Source organism: Gossypium raimondii, chromosome 4 (assembly GCF_025698545.1).
Source record: "Gossypium raimondii isolate GPD5lz chromosome 4, ASM2569854v1, whole genome shotgun sequence".
Taxonomy (NCBI): domain Eukaryota; kingdom Viridiplantae; phylum Streptophyta; class Magnoliopsida; order Malvales; family Malvaceae; genus Gossypium; species Gossypium raimondii.
In genome coordinates, this window is record NC_068568.1 from 23851557 (window position 1) to 23873091 (window position 21535).

General features: G+C 34.4%; 1 non-coding gene and 1 pseudogene across 1 annotated transcript; one reads left to right on the forward strand and one right to left on the reverse strand.

Moving 5' to 3' along the window:
• The first annotated feature begins 13757 nt into the window (after positions 1-13757).
• Positions 13758-21323, forward strand: LOC105766611 (la protein 1-like; annotated as a pseudogene).
• Positions 14201-14307, reverse strand: LOC128040883 (small nucleolar RNA R71). The gene has a single exon (XR_008195689.1). It is a non-coding gene; the product is annotated as a small nucleolar RNA R71 (small nucleolar RNA).
• Positions 21324-21535: the final 212 nt, after the last annotated feature.

Here is a 21535-nt window from a genome sequence, read left to right on the forward strand (position 1 = left end):
TTTAAACCCGAGTATGTATCACACAAGTAGCTCTGATACCACTATTGGAACGCTGGCACCCCTACGGCACAGCGGAAAAATAAAACATTCTGGTGATCCTAACCATGGATCCATGTGTGAGGAACGAATCGGGGTGAAATAAAGGTTTCAAAATTACCGAATCTATATTCTTAGTAGACAGCGATGCCTCGACAATGAGTAATCTGATCTACTATCAAACCAAGCTGCAATCTATCGTGACTCCGGCCTCTACGTAATCCACCTAGTTGATAATGAACGGAAGGAATCCCCAAAACTGTTTTGGAAAAAACTTTGCTTTGACGGCTGCTAGACCAACCAAGCAAAGAAAAACGAGATTTTATATATATTTTTAGGGTTTCTAGAAATTAAATAAATATAACAATGTTTTAAAACAAAAATTATAATTACATTAATTATAATAATGATTTCGGTAAACTATATATTTATATGAATTTATATACGAACCAAATTCATGTTCTCATTATGCATACAACAACCTTGTACATATAATGTATTCGATATTTGATTACCAAATTAAATTAATTCTATAATTAATTTAATTCAAGTGACAACCAAACACAATACCAACTATGTTTTATTCCGTTCATTTCAACCAAGCAAAGAAAAACGAGATTTTATATATATTTTTAGGGTTTCTAGAAATTAAATAAATATAACAATGTTTTAAAACAAAAATTATAATTACATTAATTATAATAATGATTTCGGTAAACTATATATTTATATGAATTTATATACGAACCAAATTCATGTTCTCATTATGCATACAACAACCTTGTACATATAATGTATTCGATATTTGATTACCAAATTAAATTAATTCTATAATTAATTTAATTCAAGTCACAACCAAACACAATACCAACTATGTTTTATTCCGTTCATTTCAACTATAGGGTGTGACCCTGTAGGTTCTTGTAACGTTAGCAGCGGCACCTAGCAATGCATCATTACTACCTAAGTCACAAGAAATCATGATTCGACATAACCTTTTATGATTAACCTTTCATGCAATAATCCTTAAGTCCTTTATCTCTGAATTGGAAACAAGTCATGGAATAGCCACACTTGCATAGTCCATTCCATGTTCCTTGATATCTTAAGTAGACTATGATATACAAATAAGTATGACATCTCATATCAGCTTATTTAAGCATGACCATGCATTTCTAGTCTCACTCAATCAAGTGGCCTAAGATATTGCTCCCATTATGTAGGAGGGACTTATCCTATATTGATCAACCACATCCCTCTACACAGATCGTGGTATATCCAACACCAGCCTTTATAGAACAACCAGTTATGGTGTACGTTTGACTGTATCAAAATATACAACTCACAATGTTGGGATTATGATGATCTCAAGTCTGAGGATCATATACATATTAATCACTATGAGTAATGTTGTGACAATTACATAATAATCCAAGAAACATACTCATAACGGGTCAGTCCAATATGTTGTTCTCTAACACACATATTCATGCATCGATTTTGACATTCCGTATCAATGACAACTCTTTATCATCAATCAACTACATGTTAGTCTTAATGCATTATTGTTTTCCTAGCCAACAATAATACTTGACTAAAGACCTTTTAAGAATAATCATATTATTCTTAGGACATTATTATAAAACAATTTATTTATACACACAGAAAAGAAACTGAAGTAATAATGGTAACACCTTATATTAATAAACATGATAAATCAAGTATGTTATTACAACCATCTCATGATTGATCTTTGGGCCTACTCTAACAGGAGTAGGGGAGGAGAGCCCCCCTTTTATAGGCTTGGGGTGAGATTGAAAGGAAAAAAAATAGAGAGGGAGGGAGGGAATGAGGGATACAGTAAAAACACGTCTTTTCATCAAATAATAATTTATGCTTCAATTGTGCTTTAAAGCTTACCCGGTATTCCTGAGCGCAGGGCATTTGTAACGCCCCTCATCCGATTCGGTCACTGGACCCAAGTTATGAGATGCTGTAGTGAAAATTCAAGAACATTCACATCCAAAGTTTAACAAGTATTTCATTTTAGAAATCATTAAAATTATTTGAAACAAAATTAAAAGCAATCATCAAATAATTTAAACATACTTAAAGTTAAATTGGAAAAATTAAAACATAACGAGCCACTAATATTTGCCAATTTAAGTTTCGCCAAATGATTATCCGCCAAAAATGATGAACAAATTAGTTCGTCAAAATTCTCGTATACAATTCGCTAGCCATGACCACTCACTTCCAGGTGTGTTTGCCATGTTTGTTCACCTCTGGACAGTACGCCACATTAGCTTGATTTCACATAATCCACATATTAAGTCACGCATGGGTCATCTACAGAGGATGCTCACACAATACTTTCCGCAACTTTGAACATACTTGTAATATCCATTTAACAACTAGTATTTTATGTAGCCCACTAAATAAAACAAAAATAATTTCACATATTCAAAACATGCACTCGCTCTCATTCAAGCAATTATACATTAATACGATACACATGAATAAGCATCATCAATATATATAAATACCCATAATTTTAGATCATCAACTATTCATATTCAATTTATTCAAAACAGAATTCTATATAATTTAAAATTATTTACATGCCACTTGATAAGTGCAAGATTAAAAGTAAAATCTACCGAAACAAAAGTAGGATAGTGTGAGTTGTGGATTGATTCGCCTGCCGAATTCCACAGAATATAACTACAGGAACAAGGGACTAAACAAAGTAAGCATTAAATATGCTTAGTAAGTTCATATGTTTTAAACATAAATTAGTAAGTTCATATGTTTTAAACATAAAGCTCACCTCACAAAGGATTAATATAAATAACTTGACTAAAACACATTTCTCCCAGTTACACATTTTACATGTACAAGGTAAGCACATCACATTGAATCATGTAACATTTTCCATGGATTTCGTACCATTAAAACATGATCATACTATCAAGCATTTCTATCTTTTTCAACATACATACATATATATACACACATATATCACTGTAATATCAAAGACACCTTTAACTAGTAAGCCCGATAAATTTTTATAAACAAAAATGGATACGCAGGTAACTAACCGAAACACGTCAGTTTTCTCATAAGTGTTATTCCATCCGATAACACACTAGTTTGCTCATAAGAGATATAATTGGGAATCCGCAACAAATGCTAGACTCCGGTAACATCAAAGAACTTCCTTCATCTTCTTCACATCTCTTTTACAACCCATACAGCTCGCAATAATCTTATTGGCATGCCAATTTTATCCTTTTCTCATTTGCGCTCCATAACCATACCTAAACCTTCATTTTTGCCATACAATACTTTTTTCACCTCATGTTCTAGTTTGCTAACATTTTCTATATTTATTTAAACTCAAACATTTCATAATTAACCACAACATTACCATATGAACTTACCTGGTACAACAACAAAAGTAGAATACCCAAGATTAGCCTGTGATCTTTCCTTTTCTTTTGTTATCTATTGCTTGTGTAACACCCCTAACTCGTATCCGTCGCCGGAATAGGGTTATGGAGCATTACTGTAAAAATGTAACTTTAAAATATTCACATTCAAACACTACATAAATCATACCATAATTCATTCAAACATAAGCATATCGTCCCTTATTCGAGCCTTTGAGGCCTTGGAAACACTTTAGAAATGATTTGGGACTATTTCGGGAACATTTGAAACATTAAGGAAAAAGTTAGAAATTTTCATACTGTAGGGGTCACATGGCCGTATGGCCAGGCTGTGTGACTCACACGGCTGAGACACACGCCTGTGTCCCAGCTTGTGTCCGTGCCCGTGTAACTCTATGACTTGGGTAACACGGCCAAGCCACACGCCCGTGTGCAAGGCCGTGTGCTAGGCCGTGTAACTGCCTGACTTGCAACCCTTTTAAACCTACAGGGGATACACGGCCGTGTCGCATGGCCGTGTGTCACACACGGCTGAGACACACGCTGTGTCTTAGGCCGCGTGGACAAAAAAATGGCCAAAATCAAGCCATTCCTTTCACCCTTCTCAAGCATAATCCTAAGTACACTTGCACACATGACCAAGGCTTCAAAACATGCTTAAAACCTGTATGAAAATACCCATACAATAAACTAATGATCCATACAAACAATATGCCATATAGGCACCTCAAACACATATATCAAACATACTTATACATGTGCATACTTAACCATTCATCAACTAACCTATTTCCATGTCAAAACATATCACAATTCATCCATACCATACTAGATTCATGTAATATCAAAATAACCTTACCATTTGGACCATTTCATACATGCATCAAGACCATTTAAATGACACAAAACTAACCATTTCCAAATGGTACCAAAACAACTATCATATATATACATACCAAATTCAATATTTAGCATTCAACTCAAACTTTAAACATAAGTTTCCTATACATGCCATTATAACCGTGGCCAAAATATTGAAATCTATCGATATATCCATGAGATACTGTGATATGTCTCCGATGAGCTTCCAAACCGAACAAGCTTTCAATTAACTATAAAACATAGGAAAGAAAACTACGTAAGCATATAATGCTTAGTAAGTTCGTAAGCATAAAACATAACTTACCATTTCATTACATAACATTAATATATGCATAATACAATCTAACCATAAGCTTGACACAAGCCTAAGCACCAACCATAACACATGTTAGCCTACTTAAACATAATCCATGTGAGTTTAACATAGATAAACAATTACACATGAACATATTTCAATTGGATTCATCATCTTGCATAACATAACATGCTTTCAATGTATCTCACTATTTCAATCCTTTTCATAAATACATAAAATGGTTCATATTGAAATCTTACCATTTCCTTTCCTTTTCGTGCTCGTAGAACCGTTTAGAATATCATCGGATATGCGAGATAGCTCACACAAAGTGTGCTAAACATATAAGCGTAATCTTTCCTTTCCTTTACATCATTGCTCATACGAGCTGTGAAATAGGCCTGCTCACACGAGCTGTGGGTCAGAATGTAAGCTACATGATGCTGCTCACATAAGCTATGGAGTATCCGTAACAAATGCAGGACCTCAGCCATCGGTAGGACATTCAAGAACAGCGTCCGAAACATGAAAACCCTAATGACATGTCATTTGTATCATACGAATTCCTAAGGTCCATACGGGGCTCGATAGTCATCGTACATTATTGGATTTACATTATTCAATTACATACCACTTAAAATATTAACATATAGATCAAAACACAACATTAAACATTACATAATCATACGAACTGTTCTCGACAATAAAGGCATAGAAACGGAGTTGACTAATTCAAAGCTTTAGCTTTACCCTAATCTAAATCCGTACGAGGTCTATCTTGATCTAAATAGGCAAATTTAATCTATTTAGTACACATACTATTCAACTTAATCCAAAGATCATACTTCTGCAAACTTACATTTTTGCCCCTAATATTTTAACTTCTTTACAATTTAGTCATTAAGCTCGTAAATGGAAATTTACAAAATTTTATCCCTAACCCATGCTAGCCAAATTTATTATATATACATATCAACTTATACAAATAATTATTTCACAATTTTACATATTTTACAAATATGTCCCTAATTGACATTTTCATCAAAATTCACTTTACAAAACTTGTTTATTTTTCAACAAGGACTCATAATCTTTCATTAAACTTCAAGAATCATACAAACATGTTAATGTTAAAACCCTATTCCTTTAATATTTTTTCAAATTAGTCCCTGGGCTAGCTAGATTAAGCTACATAATCCCGAAACATAAAAATCATTAAAAACTGGACAAAAACCACTTACATGCAAGCTAAAGAGTTGGTCGAATGCTTTGAACCCTAAAATGGTGTTCTAAACTTCAATTTTCGGTGGAGGTTAAAGATGAATGAAAGAAAATAGATTTTTTTTATTAATTTTAACCTTAATTACCTAATTACCTTTATAACCTTTAAAAACTTTAATAATTTCAATAAAACCAAACTCATAATTGTCCACTATCACAAAAATGGTATAATTACCACCTAAGTACTCTTATATTAATGTTCTATAGCCATTAGATACCATTAGCTACTAGAACTCTACTTTTGCACATTTTTTGATTTAGTCCTTTTTACTTGATTAAGCATGCAAACGTCATGCAAACGTCAAAATTTCTTAACAAAATTTTAAAACGACCTTAATATAGTCTCGTAAACATTAAAATAATAATAAAATAAATATTTTCACATCAAATTTGTGGTCCCAAAACCACTGTTTCAATTTCACTAAAAACGAGCTGTTACAACTTGATTTGGTTCTTTATTTATATGTTAATACATTCAATTCATCAATGACAAATCTTCAAATTTAACAATTTTGAAATCAGACATACAGGCTAGCTAAATCAAGAAACAACGATCTTAAAAACATAAAATTTATGAAGAATAGACTTTGAAAACACTTATATGCAAAGCCGATAGTTCAAGACTACCTAAAGCTTTTATTTCTTCTTTAATGAAGATGATTTCGGTGAAGGAAGATGGGAATGAAAAACTCTCTTTCCATCCACTATATATTTCTACTTAAATACCCAAAACTAATCATTCATTACTAGGTAAATATGGTTAATCACCACATAACACCCTAATCAATTCTTATAAAATACATTTAACTAGGTCGTCAATAATTCTTATGATTTAGTCCTTACATCAACATTTCTAACCGTCAACCCAATTACCAAATCAAGGATTAATATAATAGTATCATGAACTTATAAATATTAGAGAAATATTTACTGACTCACTCGTCATAATTGTGGTCCTGAAACCACTATTTTTGACACTACTGAAGATCAGGCTATTGAATGAAGAAATTAAAATGCTAGTGGGTGTAATCGAATTATGAGAATTTGTTCTTTTTGTAGATCGAGCACAAAAAATGGAAGAAATTTGTGTTAATAAGAGAAAATGAAAAGAGATTTCAAGATTCTAGTAAGCGTAGTGTTTTAAAGTTGTTTTTAGCTCTTATGCCAAATAAATTTAGAAAAGTTATTAGCCGCCAAATAACTCCTCTAAGGTACGCAAGAAGAAATAAAATGAAACCAAGTGATTCGAGATCTCAGTCTTACCTAATATTAGTATTGGAAGTGTTCACAATGTTAATAGACCTGCTTGTGAACATTGTGGGAAATCACATAGTGGGTTTTTTCGATTCGAATATGGTGCTTGTTTTTAGTGTGGATCTATTGAAAATTTCTTAAGAAACTGTAATGGAAAAGTGGATGTTAATGATGAGTAGTCTAGTAAGCCAATGTCAACCCCACAGAGAGGTAGACGGCCTGAGGATAGTGCTAGTATAGAAGGAAATCAAAGTGGAGTTAGAGAAGCCACGATTAGATTTGAAGTTAGGGTGCCAGCTCAAGCTTATGTTGTTTGAGCTAGGGAGGAACCCTCTACACTCGGTGTTATAGGTAGTATTTTCTCTCTTTTTGATACTAAAATTTATGCATTGATTGACCCTTGGTCAACTCATTCGTATATATGTACTACTTTGGTAAATGATAACAATATGCCATTAGAGTCGACTGATTTTGATGTTACAGTGAAAAATCTATTAGGACAGAGTGTCATAGTTAATATGATATGTAAACAGTATCCATTGAGAGTTTAAGGCCGTTACTTTCCTGTTGATCTGATGTTATTGAATTTTCACGAGTTTGATGTTATTTTGGGTATGGCTTGGTTGACCTTACAATATGCTGTAGTGAATTGTAGATAGAAAGTGATTGCTCTGACATGTTGGAGTAGTGAAATGATTACTGTTGAATATGTTAAGCTTGATTGTACTGTCAATATAATATCGATAATATTTGTAACACCCCAAAATAGGGCCTAGGTGTTTTAGGGGTAATTTAGGAATTTTAGCCTTTGAGTGTTCGAAATTTTATGAAATGGTTTATCAGGAATGTTTTTTACTATGGTTTTTAGAAAATTTAATCAATTTCTGAAAATAAGTTTTAAATACCTTTAATTTTGAAAAAAAGACTAATTTTAAAATAGTCAAAACTTAGAGTTTTTAAGAGGTAAATTAGACCATATTTTAAAATCCAACCTAAAAACCCCCATTTATAGTTTTATTTTTAGGTTAGTCTTCCTTCTCCTCTCATACTTGTGCAGTCCATAGTTCTCCTAACTCTCCTAATTGATTTTGATTTCTAAATCCTAATTCCGTTTGATATCTATCATCTTTTAAGTTATAAATCTCCATAGAAGTTAAGAAAAACACCCAAAAACACCATAGTTTTCTCCATTGTCAAGCTTTCGAGATTTTTAGTTTTTTAATCAAACGCTTGATTTTTTATCGTCTAAGGTAAGGATTCAACTCCTAAATAGTTTTAAATGTTGTTTAGTCCTTAAAACTAAGTTTTTAGCCATTAAATCCAATGTTTTAAATAAAAGTCAAAAATTGGGCTGTTAATGGTGGATTTCAAGATTTTGAGTAAAAAAGTGGTTTCGAAGTGTTTTAAATTAATTTTGACATGATTAAAAGGTTTCTAAAATTACTTTGAAGTTTCGTTAAAGATTTCTCGAGTTTTAATGAATTTTTAGAAAATAGCCATAAAACATGTCAAAAAAATCGATACCATGAATTGAGTAGTTTTGTGTAGTTTAAAGATTGGAAATTAGTCGTTGAAAAATAATTAGATGAATGAAGTTTGTTTAAGGTGAAAAGATTTAGTGTAGATCGAGATATTTGGATTTCAAGTAGGTTATGTTAAAGGTTTTGGCTACATGAGAACATAGCTTAGGCTCATGTTTTGATTGCTTGTGGTGAGCCCTTAGTTGGATTTTGAATATATTGTTGTATGAATTATTATGTTGAAGGTTCGGATCTGTCAAGACCTTTTACGAGTAGAGATAAAGACAAGGAAAAGCTAGTTTAATCTTTCTCCTTTTCGGCGAAATCGCATTGGTGAGTGTTTGGAATAATTGCTTATGGACATGATTCAATGCATTATTTGGGAATTTAGTAGTAGCCTAAACCTCTACTCAAAATTTCGACTATAAGCTTTCTCATACCTATGTTATCTTGTGAACTATGTGAATATGTGAATTGAGATGAGATGTTATAACATGTGATATGCGGTTATGATAACTGCTGTGAAAGTGCAAATGTGTACATGTTATGTATATGTTAAATGTTAGTGATAGTCTTTTGCTAAAGATGCATATATACAGTGATAGTGCATGGATAACCGATAAGTAATATGTGTTTGATTTTAAATATTTTGGCCTTGTGATCTTTAAACTGTTGGATATAGTTCACATGCCATAAGATTGTGTGTACTCACCTATATGTACAGTGATTTTGGGCGTTGAGGACCTGAGACATGTTGGAGGAATAAATGAATGTGAGCTAAGCTCCATTCAACGGGAAATGTGAGGGGAAATAAGGAGAATGTTAGCTTTATGCTTCACTTTTGGGACATGTTTGACTTTATGAGTCTATGCGGTGTGTTGGAGATCTGTGTATCCGATGAGTGATGATAAGCTCACTTTTATGTTTCATAGCTCAAGTGCCAAATTATCTTAAATTATGAATATGTGTGTACTATGATATGTTTTTACATGGCATTTGACCATTATGTGATTTATCTATAAACATGTTTTTGAGTATTGTGATATATGCTTGAATGTTATGTGATAATATGAGTATTGTAATATATGCTTAAATGCTATGTGATTATATGTGTAATGTGATACATGCTTAAAAGTGAATATGATTACCATGTAAATGAACTAGTAAATAATGCATGAGTAAGTACAATATGACACTAGAGTTGGAACTATTGAGGTTGTGCTATATGGTTGTTTCGTTAATGCTTGATGAATTGTTTGCATGTTAGTTACTCTAGGCATTCACTGAGCTTGTTAAGCTCGCCCACTCCTTTTAAACCCTTGCAGAGTAGTTAAGTTCTGGTGTGAGCGGTGTGGTTTCGAGGGGTGATCCAAGCAAGACGTTAGCTTTACTCCGTAGGTGTTATTAATTCATTTATGTTTTAGGGAAATAAAGGCAATGTGGTAGAATTGTTGCATGAATTTTGCCTTAATAATTTGGATATTTCCATAGTTTTATTTGTTCTCAAGATTTAAATGTTTGGTTCATGATATGTTGACTATTGCTCTGACTTATTCTCGATGCTTGAAACTATGATTATAGTCGTTTGACATTTATTTGATATGGTAAAAGGTGCATGTTGAGTAGGTTCGTTTTGGAATGGTTTATATGCTTAAATATGCTAAATTGTTACTGTCTGGAGTAGAGGTATTGATATTCGTGTTTTAAAAATGATATCTCTTTGCAGGAAGATAGTTTTACTAGTTGGTATCGATATTTTGCCACGAGTATTGATACTCGGGGTAAATTTATCGATACTTTTTCAATGGTATCGATATTTTCTGAAAGTTAGGATTTTAAGATGAGAAACAGTAAGCTAAATTGGTATCAATTTTCTAAGCGGTATTGATACCACTTGAGAGAATTATCAATACCACTCTACTAGTGTTGATACCTATGTAACAATTTTGGGAAATTTTGCTAAGTGGTCCTAATGCATGTTTAATTATTATAAGTTTATTTAAAGTATGTTTGGCATGTTTTAATGATGGTTGATATATGTTTGACTAAAAAACTATAAGATCACTGATAAATAGGATGATTTCTTAAAAATGTGACAATTTACTGTGAATATGACATGAGATGGTGGTGTGGCATCTTGATATTTAGGCTTGACGACCAGGATGGGTATAAGGTGTTACAATATCTACTTAGAAACTGGTTAAAAAGGGTTGTGAAGCATATTTGGCTTACATTCTTGATACTCGAATGCCCAAATTAAAGATAGATCAGGTACCAAGTGTTAGAGAATTTGCTGATGTGTTTCCTGTGGAATTACCTAGATTACGACCAGATTGTGAACTTGATTTTTCCATCGAGTTACTGCCTAGAACTACTCTGATCACAGTTTCCCCATACTGAATTGCTCTGACTGAATTGAAAGAGTTAAAAGCTCATTTGCAAGAGTTGGTTGACAGAGATTTCATTCTATCGAGTGTGTCACCTTGGGGTGCACTAGTTCTTTTTGTGAAACCTATCACGCTGAAAAAGGCATTCTCCGCATCATTTTTGGACATATGCAGAACTGGAATACTAAGACTTGCTCCCGGCTCAGAAGCCAATACGTTACTATCTACTTCATTGTTGACGGTTAGGTTAGACTTTGTCGACATCCTCAAATCTATAAGAAAAAATGGTTTGATCAGATCATCCAAAATCATACTATCACAAGTTAAAGTGGCATATGTTTTCTAGACTCGATACAAGGTACGTTCAGTCATAAACACAACTAAACCATAGCTCTGATAAAAAAAAATTTAACATTCCCTACTCGGTCTGGTCACTGGACCCAAGTTATGGAATGTTGCAGTGAAAATGCAAGAACAATCACATGCACAGTTAAAACATAATGAGCCAATGATATTCACCAATTTCGGTTTCGCTAAATGATTATCTGTTGGAAACATTTTAACTCAAATTCATGCAGTTTACATAAAATTCTTGTCGAAAAATATATAATTATTATAAAATAATTATATTGTACTTAAATTATTAACATGTTGAAATTTAATTAATTTTATATCAAATTTTGATAAATTTTGATTATTTTGGTTAATTAATTTTGAATTTTAATTACTTTTGATTAATTAATTTTATATCACATTTTAATTAATTCGGCTCGACAGACACTGCTAGAAGCGCAAAATCGAGAAGCAATTTTGAAGCATCAAGGTGAATTAATTTTTAAACCTAAGACGGTCCAAATTAGGTGTAATAATTCATAATATAATTAATTTTAATTTTAATCCAATTTAATTTGGGTTAAATAAATTATTATTAATTAATTATAAAAAGTGGCCCAGTTGAGTTGAACCGAGAAAACCAATCCAACTGAGCACTAGGTAGCCCAAAACCATCCTACATGCTGACCCAATCAGCATGTTTGGCTAATTATTTGGCTTGCAAAATAGGCCCTGAAGACTCTTTCAAATTGCATTCAAACCCTTCCACTATTTATGTGTTTCTAGATTTGCCCCTACCTTAAAATAGCAAGTTTGAAACCTTCAAACTTGCCACATGTGTGGTTGGCCATGGGAGGACTCTATGGCTGTTGATTTTTGTTAATTTTAGTAGCCTTCTCAACCTATAAATACCCCCTTGGTTGCTCATTTCAAACACATCTGAAACCCATTCATTTATTCACTTCTCTCCTACTTTTCTCTTTTCATTCCCTTCCATTGTTCTTCATTCCCTTGCCGATTTCACCTCTTGAAAAAGGTTCATTCATCCACCATTTGGAGCAGCATTCAAGTGTTCGTGGAAGCCTCAGTTCAACAAGAATAAGCAGAGAAGGAGGAGCGGAGCAAACTAGTCAAGCCTCGGAGAAACACAAGGTTTGATTCTTGTTCCCTATTCTTTTCATTTTGTTGTTGTTATAATGAACATGTCTATGAATATTTTTGATGTTGATATGTTTAATTTAATTAATATGGCTTAAATCTAATCCCTGTTAGGTTGATTGCATTTCGTCTACATGAGTTATTAAAATTTTGTTTGTATTGTTATAGGCCTCGGTAAGATGTTTGATTAGGCAAAACCATGACTAAGTTATTCTTGCATTACAATTGCAAGGTAACTAATGAATTAATTATTTAAACGGATTGAAATTGTAATTAATTGACACAATACTTAATCAGTTCATGTTTAATCATCTAAGGTACATGAGGGTTAAATTAGCAACGGTATCTAACAATACGTTAGCCTTGCATAACTTGCAAGATTATTGTGATTAAACTATTTCAAGGTAGAAATACATTGTTACCTCAACGTAATCTTTTTGTGCTTATGAGATTGAATTAATTGTTTGAATTGGCATAGAGATATGTACAAAAGATTATTTTAATTTCATAAGTATGTATGTGCATAAACACATTTTCTTATTAAAATTTGTTTAATCGGTTGAATTGAAGTAGATATATAGTCAAGAGATAAATGGATTTTGGTAGGTGATATGTTCATAAGTTAGCAAATGACCGAGTTGCCGTGAATTTATTCGTAACAACATAAACATGAGTTTAATAATTCTAAGTTAAGAAATGTAATTAATCTAACACAATTATGTCATCTTGATTAAAATCATCTTTTGAAATCGTGCATTGGAACTTTTATTTTATTTTTATTTTTTTTACTTTGTTAAAATCCTAGTTTTTAATTACCTCTTCAAATCAAAATATTTTTCTTAACCAAAGTGTTTTTAAGAATGCATTCATAAATAATTCTTTTCACAGTTCCTGTGGGTACGATAACTCAACATTTACTTGTCACTTTATTACTTGTTGCGATTGTGTACACTTGCACATTTTTTTCGTTCTAAGTTTTTGGCGTCGTTGCCGGGGACTATTTTAAAAAGTCATTACTTGTGAGTTTGTTAATTTTTCCTTTTGGTTTATTTTTCTGTTCAATTTTAACTTAATTAACTTTTCTGTGTTTATTTTAGGTGTTTATGAGTATTGGCCGAATTATCGAAGAAGACAAGCAAGTTAAAAAAGGACCGAAGAGATGAACCTCGAAAATTCGAATCAAGGAAACGAAGCAAACCTTACTCAAAATCCTATCCTTATCACTGATAATAGGGATAGATCTTTAAGACAGTATGCTGTGCCAGTATTTCATGATCTTAATCTGGTATTAGGAGACCCAAAATTGAGGCACAACAGTTCGACCTGAAGCCAGTCATGTTCCAAATGCTTCAGACAGTAGGCCAATTCAGTGGAATGTCTATTGAAGATCATCACCTGCACTTAAGACTGTTCATAGAGGTGAGCGATCCTTTCAAGTTAGCCGGAGTACCTGAAGATGGACTACGATTGAAGTTGTTCCTATATTTGCTAAGGGACAAAGCTCGAGCCTAGTTGAACTCATTTCCACCAAATTCAATTTCCACTTGGCAAGAGTTAGCAGAAAGATTCCTCATGAAGTATTTACTACCTAGTAAGAATAGTAAGTTGAGGAATAAGATCACTACTTTCCAACAAATGGATGATGAGTCCTTGTATGAGGCATGGGAATGGTACAAAGAATTATTATGGAAGTGCCCTTATCATGGAATCCCACATTGCATCCAACTTAAGACAATTTATAATGGTCTCAATGCCCATACGAGGATGGTAGTGGACGCTTTGCTAATGGTGCTCTCCTTTCTAAGTCTTATAATGAGGCTTATAAAATTATTAAGAGGATTGCGAGCAATAATTATCAATGGCCAACCAATCGAGCAACGTCAGGAAGACGAGTCGTTGGAGTACATGAAGTGGACGCTCTCACTTCACTTGCATCTTAAGTATCCTCAATAACCTCAATGCTTAAAAATTTTACCACTAATGGGTTTAATATTTTTACAGCTTAGCCACCGAACCAATTTGAAAATATAGCCTGTGTCTATTGTGGGGAAGGACATCTGTTCGAAAAATGCCCATTGAACCTAGAATCCGTGTATTACATGGGTAACCAAAACCAAAATCGAGGAAGGCAAGGACTACAATCCAATTCTTATAATCTATCGTGGCGAAACCACCCTAATTTCTCTTGAAGTAACCAAGAGGTTGGACCCATTAACACATATGCCCAACCTAGACTGACCTAGCCACCTATTCTTACCCAACAAGTTCAGAAATAACCTCAAGCTGAACCATCGAATGGCTTAGAAAACTTGTTGAAGGCATACATAGCCAAGAATGATGCCTTAATCCAAATCCAAGCAGCTACATTGAAAAACCTGGAAAGCCAAATAGGCCAGCTTGCAACTGAATTCAGAAATCGACCAGGTACTTTGCCTAGTGATATGGAGAATCTGAGAAACCCCAAGAAGGAGCATTGTAAAGCGTTGACATTGAGGAGCGGAAAGACATTAGAGCCTAACACCATCGAAGTTGAAGAGGAGCTAGCTGATGCTGAAGACTCGGAGAAAGTTCAATCGAGTGTTGAAATTTCAGTTTCACCGGAACCTGAATTTGTAAAATCTAATAAGGTAACTTCTGAACCAGCTAATTTTGATAAACTAACAACTTAATTAGATGTAGAATTGCCACAGAAGACGAATCAACTATTTCTAGTAAAGAAGTCTCCACCACCCTACCCTCAAAGACTTCAGAAGCAGAAACAAGAAGTTCAATTCAAGAAGTTCTTAGACGTACTCAAGCAACTTCATATCAACATTCCGTTGGTTAAAACACTTGAAAAAATGTCAAACTATGTCAAATTCATGAAGGATATCCTGGCAAAAAAATGAAGACTTGGAGAATTTGTGATGGTAGCCTTAACAAAGGAATGCGGTGCACATCTTCAAGACAAACTACCCTTAAAGTTGAAGGATCCTGGATGTTTTACCATACCTTGCAACATTGGAGCAACATATTGTGGTAAGACACTATGTGATTTGGGTGCAAGTATCAACTTGATGCCCATGTCAATATTTAAGAAGTTGGGGATAGGTGAATTTAGACCCACTACGGTTACACTTCAATTAGTAGATCGATCCTTAGTACATCCAAAAGGAAAAATTGAGGATGTATTGGTACGTGTAGACAAATTTATTTTTGTTCCTGACTTTGTTATTCTAGACTTTAAAGCAGAGAAAGAAGTGCCAATCATTCTAGGAAGGCATTTCCTAGCAACTAGAAGGACCCTTATTGATGTGTAGAAGGGCGAGCTTACTATGCGTGTCCAGGATGGTCAGGTAACATTTAATTTTTTTAAGTTTATGCGATTGCCTAACATAATTGATGATCGTTCTGCAGTGTCCGATTTAAAGGAATTAATCATGGAAAAGGAACTCAACTATGTTGAGGACCCATTGGAACAAATTTTGACATCAGACCTTCCAAATGATGAAGAGGAGGATGAATACTTAGCTTTGCTAGAAGTTCATCAAAGGGGATTTAATCCGCAATCCCGTTTTGAATCTTTGGAGTTAGAGAATAGGGATTATGCCCAACCAAAAGCGTCAATCAAGGAGCCACCTAAATTAGAATTGAAGGTACTTCTCTTAAATTTAAAATATGTTTATTTAGGTAACGCTTCTACTTTGCCTGTGATTGTTTCAGCAGAATTAACTGTTGAGCAAGAAGGGAAGCTCATCCTAGTATTGAAGCAATTCAAGAAGGCTATTAGATGGAACATAACTGATATTCATGGCATTAGTTCGTCTATATGCATGCACAATATCATCTTGGAAGATGGTGAAAAAGGGATGATTGATGGACAACGAAGACTGAACCCCATCATGAAGGACGTGGTAAAGAAAAAAATCATCAAGTGGTTAGATGCGGGTATAATTTACCCCATCTCAGACAGTTCATAGGTAAGTCTGGTCTAGTGCGTGCTAAAGAAATGAGGTATTACGGTTAGTGAAAATGAGAATAACGAGTTGATACCAACTAGAACGGTTATAGGATGGAGAATTTGCATCGATTATGAGAAGCTAAACAAAGCGACTAGGAAAGATCACTTTCCTTTGTCGTTTTTGGACTAGATGCTGGATAGACTTGCAGGGCAACACTATTACCGTTTTCTTGATGGATACTCGGGGTATAATCAGATTACAGTAGCACCAGAATATCAACACTAGACAACATTCACCTGCCCATACGATATATTTTCATTTAGATGCATGCCATTTGGTTTATGTAATGCAGCTGCTACATTTCAAAGATGTATGATGTATATTTTTATTGATATGGTTGAGAAATACTTGGAAGTTTTTATGGATGATTTTTCAGTATTCGGAGATACATATGATGATTGCCTACCCAATCTAGCCAAGGTACTAAGGTGATGCGAAGAAACAAACCTCGTACTCAACTAGGAAAAGTGCCATTTCATGGTACGAGAAGATATTGTTCTAGGGCATCGGATAACGTGACATGGAATCGAAGAGATAAAGCAAAGGTAGACGTTATTGAGAAACTCCCACCTCCAACATCTATAAAGAGTGTTAGGAGCTTTTTGGGCCACACCAATTTCTATCGAAGGTTTATCAAGGACTTCTCCAAAATTGCTAAACCCTTATGCAAATTATTGAAGACGACGTTCAAATTTGATGAGGACTGTTTAAGAGCTTTCAATGATTTAAAGAGTCGGTTAGTTTCAACACCCATAATCATCACACCAGACTGGGATTTGCCATTTGAATTGATGTGTGATGCAAGTGACTTTGCGATAGGAGCTGTCATAGGCCAACGAAGGATCAAAGTTTTTCATCCCATCTATTACACAAGTTAGACTCTAACAAGAGCTCAACTGAATTACACGGTAACATAGAAAGAGTTACTTGCTATTGTGTTTGCTTTTGACAAGTTTCGATCCTATCTTGTAAGTACCAAAGTGACTGTCTATATGAACCATTCGACAATTAAGTATTTACTTGCCAAGAAAGATACTAAGCCGAGACTAATCCGATGGGTACTTCTACTTTAAGAGTTCGATCTAGAAATTCAAGTTCAAAATGGAGTAGAAAACTAAGTAGCAGACCACTTGTCCAGATTGGTGCCGCAAGAAAGGAATTCTCCACTTATACCCATTTAGGAGACATTTCGAGATGAACACATACTGAAGGTAAATCATGTCCATAATACCCCTTGGTTTGTTGATATTGCTAACTATTTAGCTTGTGGTTTGATGCCGATTGATAAGATGTATCATCAAAAGAAAAATTTTCTTCACGATTTGAAGTACTATTTCTGGGAAGAACCATACTTGTTCAAAAAATGTACAGATCAAATGATCAGGAGATGCATGGCAGAAGATGAAGTACATAAGATTCTATATCATTTCCACTCAGCTCTGAGTGGGGGACACTTCGGAGGTAGACGTACTGCAGCCAAAGTAATGCAAACCGGATTCTTTTGGCCAACACTATTCAAAGACGCTTATGCTTACGTAAAGAGTTGTGATCGATGTCAAAGGGTTGGAAATGTCACCAATAGAAATTAGATGCCTCAGGCAAACATCATTGAGGTAGAGTTATTCGATGTTTGGGGTATTGACTTTCTCGGTCCTTTCCCTCCGTCTTTTGGTCACAAGTACATATTGGTAGTAATAGATTACGTGTCTAAGTGGGTTGAGGCCGAGGCATATCCGACGAATGATGCTAAGGTTGTGATGAAGTTTTTCTAGAAGCATGTGTTCACCAGGTTTGGAACCCCAAGAGCTATCATCAGTGATGAAGGGTACCATTTTGTGAACAAGTGGTTGAAATGGTTACTCGACAAACATGGAGTGAAGCACAAGGTTGCCACAGCTTACCATCCGTAGACGAATGGGCAAGCGGAATTGGCAAACAAAGAGATCAAAGGCATACTCGAGAATGTAGTTTGCCCGAACTGACGATATTGGTCCAAAAGACTGGGTCATTCTTTATGGGCCTACAGGACAGCATACAAGACACCTTTAGGGATGTCACCCTATCAGCATGTTTGGTTGGTTGTAATGGCTATTCCGTGGGCCCTACCTATTCATCTGTTTGGTTAGGTGTAATGCCCTATTACGGGTTTATTACATTACGTGTGTATTCTTACTGAATGACCAATTTCTATTCCCTTTTGGAACCTCAGTTTAGCTCCGTTTAACCCTCCCGGTAGTGATTTGCCCTGTTTTACCCTCCCAACCCTCGAAAGCCACCTCCACCCTCTCCCTCCCAACATCAAACAGCAGCTCCCGATTTCTATTCCTGTTTCACTTTCATTTGATTGTTTATTTTTAGAACTCTTATGTGACCGTGAATTACCAAAAAAGTGGTCAGTTTGGCATTGATTTGTTCATTTTCAAAGATGAGAAGCCATTTGAATTTAAGGGATGTGAAGGCAGAAGAAGTGCCAGAGGCTACTTTGGATGTCGTTGTTGAAACTCTCAGAACTTCCTCTTCCCTCAGGGTTTTTGAAGATGGTAAGTTTTATCAAAATCGAAAATGAAGATAAAAAAGGAGAATTTCTTCACTTTTTCTCATAAGCTAAGCCAAACAAAGATTTTTTTCCACATAATTTTAAATGCGGGTTTCGATCTTTTAGGGAAGAAAGTTGGTAGAAGCACCGCACTATTAGAGCCTGAAGAATTGTTAGAGCAATTAGACAGTAGAACAATTGCTGCATCACCATTTGAGTTTAATGTCAAGATGAAAGATGTAGAAGCATTTTTTGGTCAATATGCTAAGGTATTTGCTCAATGGTTGTTTTCTTATCTATTGTTATTTTACTCATTTGATAACTGGTTATGTGTTTTAAGGGTTATAAATATGTTTGCGGTTCAATGTAAACTGATTGCCTTCTTACTTTTCTTGTAGGTAAATAGTGTGAGGTTACCTCGTCATGTAGCAAACAAAAAGTATTTTTATGGCACTCTTTGATTGAATTCTCAACTGAGGAAGATGCACAAAAGGTTTTGGAGCAAAGCTTGGTTTATGCAGGCGCTGAATTGGAACTGAAACCTAAGTAAGTATTACTCGCCACCGTGCATTCTGTTGCAATTTGTTTTGGTAATTGTGTTATACTGTGAAATGGATAGAAAGCACTGTTGACTTTTAATGTAGGGTTGTTGCTCTTACAATTGTATGTTCTGATGTGATTGTTCGTACAATGTTCTTTTCAGGAAGGCTTTTGATACTATAAGAGAAGAAGAAGCAGAAGAATATGAGGATAATCATCAGTCACAGGTTCGAATGGAGATAACCGTTCGAATGCAGAGGATAAGTAAGCAAGCAATTAATCACAATCTTTAACTGGCATTAGTTTTTTTATTGCCATAATGTTTGTAATTAAAATCCATGTAATGGTTTGTCACAGATACCCCAAGGGCTTGGTTGTTGCATTTGCATTGAAGAACATTTCAGGTGGGGACTCTGCAGAGAAAAATGGTTCTGATGAACCTGCAAAGGATGGTGCTACTGAGAAGAATGAAGAGAAGACTACAAAAAATGACGAAGATAACAAAGATAAGGTTGATGATAAACAACCTGTGTCGGGTGACGAAATAGAGAACAAAAGTCCCGTCCAGAAGGATGAGGGAACAGAACATAAAAACACTACATCTGTTTTCAAAGACGATATGAATGTTTTTTTATGGGAAGATTTGAAGGAGGCCTTCCAAAAATTTGGCACTGTGAAGGTAGATATCTCTCTTTTTTTCTTAAATATTTGACATTGTACTAGGCAGTTGTATCTTAACGTTCTTACTCATGACATATATTCTTTACATGTGAAGTATATTGACTTCAAAGCTGGTGAGGAGTAGGGTTACATTCGGTTTGATGAACCTGAAGCAGCCCAGAAAGCTCGTGCTGCTGCACTTCTGGCTAATGAAGGTGGTCTGGTTGTCAAAAATTTCATTGCCACTTTAGAACCAGTTACTGGTGAGGAAAGAAAAAAATTTCCATTTGATTTAATTTCCCATTTTTGTTGCATGTTGATCCCAATATTGACTAACATTCATCTTGCATATAAGGAATAATATGTAATACAAGAGGAACTAATGACTTTTGGTCAATAATATGAACCTGATATATTAGATGAGCAACTGATAAAAGTGCTGGGTAATATGTTTAGGTGATGCCGAGAGAATATTATGTAATACAAGAGGAACTAATGACTTTAGGTCAATGATATGAATCTGATATATTAGATGAGCAACTGATAAAGTGCTTTAGGTGATGCCGAGAGAGAATATTGGAGTTTACTTCGCTGTAACCAAGAAAAGCACCGTGGAAACAAGCGCTTCCAAGGAAGGTCAGTGCCGATAAACGTATTCTACAGCTTTTGTTATTTAGTTTGGATAAGCAAGTCCCATTTCAATGTTGTTCTTTCTTCTGTTTAAATTCAACTGTTGCTCCTTTTATTAGGGGAGGAAAGCACTTCAAAGGCGGAAAGCGTGGCCGGGGAAGAGAAAACTATTCACCAAACAAAGCTAAAAGAAGTTGAGGGACATGAAAGTGATCCATCTATGCACGTTAGATGGATTTATGGGGAGAGCGGCCACACAATAAGCCATGGGTGCTTGTTTATTTCTTAGTTTATGCCTTTTGCTTAGTTTAGATCGCTAGCCATATGATTTTAATAGTCCTATTTTCATTCCCGTCAAAATTTTAATATACGAGTTCGCAATCTCTTTCACAACCATTGATCGTTTGACCGTAAATTTTAGAACAAAGGTAAGTTTCATTTGGAATATTTTTACTATATTTATTTATTTACTGACTAGTAAAAGAAATTAAGTCAAGAATAATTAGTTAATATAATATTATTTTATTTTAAAATTATCCTACTTTTAAACAAACTTATTCTGTTTCGGAA